The sequence below is a fragment of the Sceloporus undulatus genome, chromosome 2, assembly GCF_019175285.1.
Source record: "Sceloporus undulatus isolate JIND9_A2432 ecotype Alabama chromosome 2, SceUnd_v1.1, whole genome shotgun sequence".
NCBI classification, from domain to species: Eukaryota; Metazoa; Chordata; class Lepidosauria; order Squamata; family Phrynosomatidae; genus Sceloporus; species Sceloporus undulatus.
The window spans coordinates 79766626-79773790 of NC_056523.1; the positions used below are offsets into that span (position 1 = coordinate 79766626).

Consider the following 7165-nt stretch of genomic DNA (forward strand, 5'->3'; position numbering starts at 1 on the left):
AGTAAACCAGAAGCCAGTCTTGATTTATGTTGGGGTTGGCTTCATGAATGCATAATGTAAATTGTGACTGACATAAATGGAAAGAGTCAGTTCCATAGGGAATCATTAGATACCAGAGGAATATATTCAGATGGAGCTGAAGTAGCTGAAAAGTTAGCAATTTTACTCAACCTATCACCAATTTTAAAGATATTTTAGGCATGAAACACTGGAATTTACCTTTTCCAGGTTAGAGAAATGTGTAGCTCCTCTTCAGAGGGACTAGAAGAAGCAGTAACTGTTGAACCCAAAGGGGTTTGCCTACCTTGACCTGGCTTGCCATTAGACAGTTCCTTTTCAGAGCAGCACACAGACAGAGAGCAGTTGGTAAAAACTGTCTTATTCTGTGCAGACTTCCCAAGTGGAGAAAGCATATCAGGAAAGAGAGGGAGCACATCTCTTGTTTGGGTATTCATCAGGTTCAGAGGGCACAACAGGAGCAGAGGCAGTGCAGCACACCTCCTGCTGTGTCCTTTATAGCAGATTTGCCAGGTGAAGAAAACAGTCTCCAATTGCTTGCATCTCCCACTTGAAGCAAGCAGAGGAAACCCATTTCATCCACACCAAAACTCCAGAATTCCAGCTTCTTCCTCCCCCTTACACACCCTCATTGTAAGCAAGCTGAGGAAATCCCTTCCTTCAAATGATAGCAAGATTCAAGTTCCTTCCTCCCTTGCACGCTCTCCTTTCTAAATAGGCAAAGGATACTCCTTCCTTACAACAATGCCAAGACTACCGTTTCTTTCTCCCACAACCTAGATGGGTAAAAGAAAACCAGTTCAGTCATCTCAACAGCCTTGTTCTCTCACCTCACCCTCTTTGATGTCTTGTCTCACTTACCTGCACAGACACACTGGAAGAGCTATGCATTTTGGGTGAGACTTTAATCTACTGTAAATTTGAAATGTTGTAAATTGGGGCAACACAAATTGAGTCTTGTCCACATGCCTTTCTGAATCAGTTGAAAAATCTCGTGCCTTTTGGAATTATGGGGCATGTGCAGGAAAACTTCCTTAAAGTCTGGATCAATTTAAATAAGCAATGGAACCTCTTTCATTGAGGTGAGGAGGTACAGTAAAATAAAAATTCTCTGTCAGACAACAGCTTTGCCACCAGATGGCACCACAGCAATGCTCAAATGATGCATCAGACTTTTAACTCTGAGTCTGGGAAGCACTAATTGATGACAAGCAAAGCACATAGGTCAGATAACGGTTTGGAGATATACAGTGGCTTCTATAGAACCGTTTTGTGTGATAAAGCAAACAATGCCACATTAGTTCAATTCTCTTATTTCTTTGACAGGCCATTTCAGTGGCAAAACATAAGCATGGAAGGGTTATGTGCACAGATCAGTTTTCTCTCCTACAGTCTGTCTAGATACTACCTACTATGACAATTATCTATCACTGAATATTAGAGCAGAGGGACAGGTATGATTTCTAGAAGGAAAATCAAAGAGCTGGAGCACCTTAAAAAAAACAGATTTATTATTGTAGAAGAATTCAGACAGTGAAATACTGAAACCTGAATACAATGGGTTAGTCTGTGACTTGCTGAGTTAGAAGGAGGTCTTTGGGAAATTTCCAGTAGCACATCCCTATTTCTATATATGTTCCCCATAGCATTTTTAACTGGTATGGCCGTTCTTCACAAGTAGAATAAATTTGCTCTGTCATAAATATGTTTTTAATTTTAATAAACATTTGTTAGCAGTTTAGAGATTAGGTGTTTTGTCTGGTCCATGACGACACAACAGGAGTAGATTCGATAAGAAGGTTTTGGGCCTCAGTAGATGAAAGAAGGGAAAGCTCCTATAAAGGAATTCCTTGTAAACTTATGAGTTTGCTAGAAACAATTTCAGTAAGGCTTTTGACAAAGTTTCCCATGACATTCTTGTTAACAAGCTTATAAAATGTGGAATAGACAAGGCAACTGTTACATGGATTTGTAATTGGTTGACTGACCGAATGCAAAGGGTGCTCAACAATGGCTCCTTTTCATCCTGGAGAGAAGTGACCAGTGGGGTCCCACAGGGTTCTGTCCTGGGCCCAGTGCTATTCAACATCTTTATCAATGACTTGGATGACAGAATTGGAAGCATTCTTATCAAATTTGCAGATGACACCAAATTAGGAGGAGTAGCTAACACTCCAGTGGACAGGATCAACATTCAAGATGACCTGAATAAACTAGAAAGTTGGGCCACAGCTAACAAAATGAACTTCAACAGGGAGAAATGCAAGGTACTGCACTTAGGGCGGAAAAATAAAATGCACAGATATAGGATGGGAGACACCTGGCTGAATGAGACTACGTGTGAAAGGGATCTGGGAGTCCAAGTAGACCACAAGCTGAACATGAGTGAACAGTGTGATGTGGCAGCTAAAAAGGCCAATGCAATTTTAGGCTGTATCAGTAAGAGTATCATATCTAGATCAAGGGAAGTAATAGTGCCACTCTATTCTGCTTTGGTAAGGCCCCACCTGGAATATTGTGTCCAGTTCTGGGCGCCACAATTCAAAAAGGATGTTGAAAAACTGGAACGTGTCCAAAGGAGGGCAAGTAAAATGGTGAAAGGTCTAGAAACCATGTCCTATGAGGAACGACTTAAGGAGCTGGGGATGTTTAGCCTGGAGAAGAGAAGGTTAAGAGGTGATATGATAGCCCTGTTTAAATACTTGAAGGGATGCCATACTGAGGAGGGAGCTGACTTGTTTTCACTTGCTCCAGAGACTAGGACCCAGAGCAATGGATGCAAGCTACAAGAAAAGAAATTCCACCTCAACATTAGGAAGAACTTCCTGACAGTAAGGGCTGTCCGACAGTGGAAGACACTCCCTCGGAGTGTAGTGGAGTCTCCTTCCTTGGAGGTCTTTAAACAGAGGCTAGGTGGCCATCTGTCGAAGATGATTTGATTTGGATTCCTGCATGGCAGGGGGTTGGACTGGATGGCCCTAGTGGTCTCTTCCAACTCTATTATTCTATGATTCTATGATTCTATGAAATCAAGCCTAAGGACAGGAAGATGGCTGAGATTAGTGTGCATACTGCTGTGGAAAGCTAGGCACTAACAGCTATAAGTCATGGAAATTTAAAATGGTGCTCAAGAAGACTTGTATGGGGGTCTTGGAATCAGATCTTTCAACAGAGAGCCACCAGACTTGGGGCAAAAGAGACAGAAAACCAAGGGCAACAATTGTTTTATCAATTCTGAATGACCAGTTGTTTCATATTGGTAATGAGAGAATAGTGGGGAAAACTAGTTGAATATCTAAGTGGGATAGAGGGGAAGAAGAAATTAAAGGATATAGTTAAAATGATCTTTCATATGAAAGGTAATAGATATTAAAATGAATAGGCTTTTCCACAGGTGGAGAGGTGGGGGGGGGCTAAGAATGGGAGAAAAGGAGATAAGTATGGAAAATTTTGATCTGTGGAATATTATATGAACAATGAGTTACTTAATTCTATATGTTATATATTTTCTTTGAAAAAGTATAATAAATAAAAAAATTAAAATGCAAAAAAAATATATGGAAAGAATGAGAGAATAGCAAAGGGAGGTCTTGCCAAATGTGTACCAATCTACCGGTATTAACACCAAACTATTTTTAAATGCAAGCTGTTTAAAATGAGGCTTGAAAAGGGGGCAAGTCTCCCAGAGCACATCAGTGAAGTGCTGCAGGTTGTTTGAGAACTCAGACCAACTGGCTTATGGTCTAAACTCTTATAGACTAGAGGCCATCTTACTGGCATCTGATGAAATGGACTCCAGTCCATGAATGTTTGTGCTGCAGCAGGTGTTTTATGTACTTACTTCTTGGAGAAGAAAGAAATGCTATCTCTGCTTCTTTTAGTTCCCTCTGGCCAAGATCTATAATGTACCCAGTCTGTTACCTGTTCAGAATAGTGGAACAAAATGAATACCAAACAAAGAATCTAAATCACCATCAGATGGCACCCTAGATATCTGTTATCATTTTGTTGTTGTTTTTGTCCCCTAATTTTTGCTTGTGTGAGTTTAAGGAACATATGGATAAGTTATTCAGATGGTGCTCATATGTTCACAATATTTACTGGTGCGTTCTTATAGGGGCAAAAGCTTCTTCACCATCTGGGAACTCAACTTTGCAGGAATTCAAATAGCAAAGTAGTGCCTGGAGCATCTTTGAGCAGACAGTGCAGAAAACCCCGAGAAGCTACATCAGCATTTCTCAAGAATAGTACGCTTACATAGGGAATCTTTGCAGCACACTTTGTAAAAGCAATGTTAGTGACAATAAAAACATTTGGCAACATGCTACAGCTGTGAGATGGGAAATACAAAACCCATACTAAGATGTGTAAAGAGAAAGATTAAAAATAACACCCATTGGACAAGTCTACTGGCCAAAATATTCTGGGCTGCTCTTGGAGTATTCTGGCCCTGATGCTGCTCTGAATTGCACCTAGGCTCTTCATAGCAATGCCAGGTGGCTGTCTACACATGCATCCCGCTGTGCCACTCCTGCTAGCACACGTTTCTCCCTCTGAGGTAAGAAATGAGTTGCTCAGCTTTGATCACATAGCTGGGCACCTCATGTTGACCTCAAAGGGAGATACTTGCACAAGGTCGCAGTACACAGTGAGATCTGTGTGTAAACAGCTGCCTGGCATTGCTTTGGAATGATCCTGATTTTCCTGGAAAGTCCAGAGTAAACAATGAGTTTTCAAAATGTAATTTAAGGCAGGGATAGCATGGATTCAGTGCGAAACTGGTCTTTCCTTGTGATGACAATGTGCAGTCGAATCAGGGGCTTAGGCCCTGCATCATGTGGACAGGATGATGTGAGGTCAGGGGAAAATTGGTGTAAATGGCCTGTGCAGACATGCCCACAGTCTTTATGTTACATAAATCTATATTGTTGCTACATTTGAACTGCTAGGTATAGTTTGGTTGCACCATCTCAGAGAGAATATCATAGCATCGGGAAAGTGCTGAAAATGGTAACCAAAAATGGTCCAACCAATGGAATATGGGCTATAGCTTCCCTCCCATGGTAGTGATGTTGAGCCTAAATGCTCAGCTGGACCAGGTTAAAACCTGCCCTTCATCTTCAGCTTTGCTCCTATAGATTACCAAGATGGTGATGAAGATGAGACATCAGGAGAGGTTGTGGGTGAGAGAGAGAATGTGAATGTGATGAAGGTATGTGAGAAAGGAGAGAGAGTGTGATGACTGATGTGTGTGAGGGAGATTTTTTTTTTTAAATAAATTTCCTCTGTTCTTGGTACTGCTTAATGACCAGAGATGGAGAGATTTCACTTGGTCTGAAATCTTTCTACTTAAATCACATGCCTGAATCCAAATTCCTCCATCACCATTACAAAATGGATTTGCTTGTAAATCTCCTTCTGTTCAGTGGTGTGAATGGCGGCTTTTGTTCAGTAATTCCCCTATGAAGGTGCATTGCAATGCACCATTTCCCACAATTATTCTGTTTGATAGGGCTGAATGCTTAATTACTTTTTATGTTGTATCATTTATTCCCTGAGATCCTACACTTGTAAAATGCTTTGAAATAACACGGTTTCCCCCCATATAATGAGAAAGAAGAATGCCAGCATTAAACATCTGTTAAGCTCAATTGCAAACAGCAGTTTTTTCTAGTGCTGGACATTTCATTACTGAAACTGAATTACCAAAACTCTGTTTCATTTTACTTTGCTCAAAGCTTCCCAGTTTTTCTTAATAAAAGACCTCACTTATACAGAGGAATGAGAAAGCTATGGATTTGACGTTTTAGGGATCTGACTTTCATATATTGACTGAAGAATGCAAACTGGATTTTAAACCTAGCAGGAATTTTATTCTTTTAGTACCTAAAATATTTATTCTTTCTCTGGCATAAATAACTTAGAAGCAAACTTTCTGGAAAAACTGTAGTTTTTTTATTTGATATCTGGATTTACATAAGTTACATATTTTTTTCTCTCTTACATTTCTGTAATGCAAAATCTCGTTTGAAATTTTTGAAATCCAGTTGAACATACATGCTGCAAGAATATTAGCTTGCTGGATGCTTCCTACAATTGAAACAAAATATTTGTTTACATCTTATATAAGTTTTCAATGATGGTTTCCCTCCATTATAGTCTCTGCACACCTAGAAGAAAGCCACACTGGACTCAATAGGACTTGCTTCTCAGTATACTTGAACTGAGCTGCCAAACTATTTTGTAATCCTATCTTTCCATGTACAGTACTTTAAAAAATATATATGTGGAAATACCCATTTCACTTATTCACAACATTGCATTATCCTATCTTCATTGGAGAGGGGGTATGTGCTCTCAAAGAAGGCTGGCCCAGTACCATCAGGGGCTGGCCTGAAGAAAGAGGCTCCTCCCTCCCTAACTGTCATCGTTCGGCCTCTGAGGGAGGGAGAGAGGCTGGCCCAGTATCATCAGGGGGCTGGCCTGAAGAAGAGGCTCCTCCCTCCCTAACTGTCCTCGTTGCGGCCTTGAGGGAGAGAGAGGCTGGCCCAGTACCATCAGGGGCTAGGCCTGAAGAAGGAGGCTCCTCCCTCCCAACTGTCATCTTGGGGCCTCTGGAGGGAGAGGCTGGCCCAGTACCATCAGGGGCTAGCCTGAAGAAGGAGGCTCCTCCCTCCCTAACTGCCCGCCCGCCCGCTTTCCACCTGGGCAGGAGCGGCCCAGAGAGACTCTTCCTTGCCGCCGGAGCGGCGTTTCTCCCGGGGGAAAATCTGTAATCTGTACTGTATTGTATTTTCATTTTGTTTTGTAAACCGCCGTGACCATAGGAACGGCGTTATATAAATAAAATTTCAATCAATCAATCAATCAAATAGTCATCAGACTCATTGGCTAAACTTGGGCAAGTCATAATACTCAGCCTGACCTCCTTCACAGGGTTGGGAGGATAAAGCTGAGAAGAGAATCACATATGCCATATTCAATTTTATGATAGGGAAGTGTGATATGAAAGTAACAAATAAACCAGGGGTAGGCAATGTGCATCCTGTGAGCTGCATATGCCCACCAAGACCATTTTTATGGCCCTGGGGTCAAAAATATTTTCCCCAAATCTCTGAATTCTAAGATGTGTGGAGGACGTTTCCAC

The 7165-nt window shown here is 41.3% G+C and overlaps 1 protein-coding gene across 2 annotated transcripts in view; it reads left to right on the forward strand.

Annotated features, from left to right (window-relative positions):
* CDC25C (cell division cycle 25C) overlaps positions 1–6442 on the forward strand; it is a 33409-nt gene extending 26967 nt beyond the window's left edge. Inside the window, exon 17 of one of the 2 annotated variants that reach the window (XM_042451440.1) lies at positions 6178–6442. The gene's annotated coding sequence lies outside the window, so the exon portion shown is untranslated. Of the gene's footprint in view, positions 1–798; positions 1759–6177 lie in introns of those variants that run through there. The other variant, XM_042451441.1, reaches the window with a different exon arrangement.
* The last annotated feature ends 723 nt before the right edge of the window (positions 6443–7165 follow it).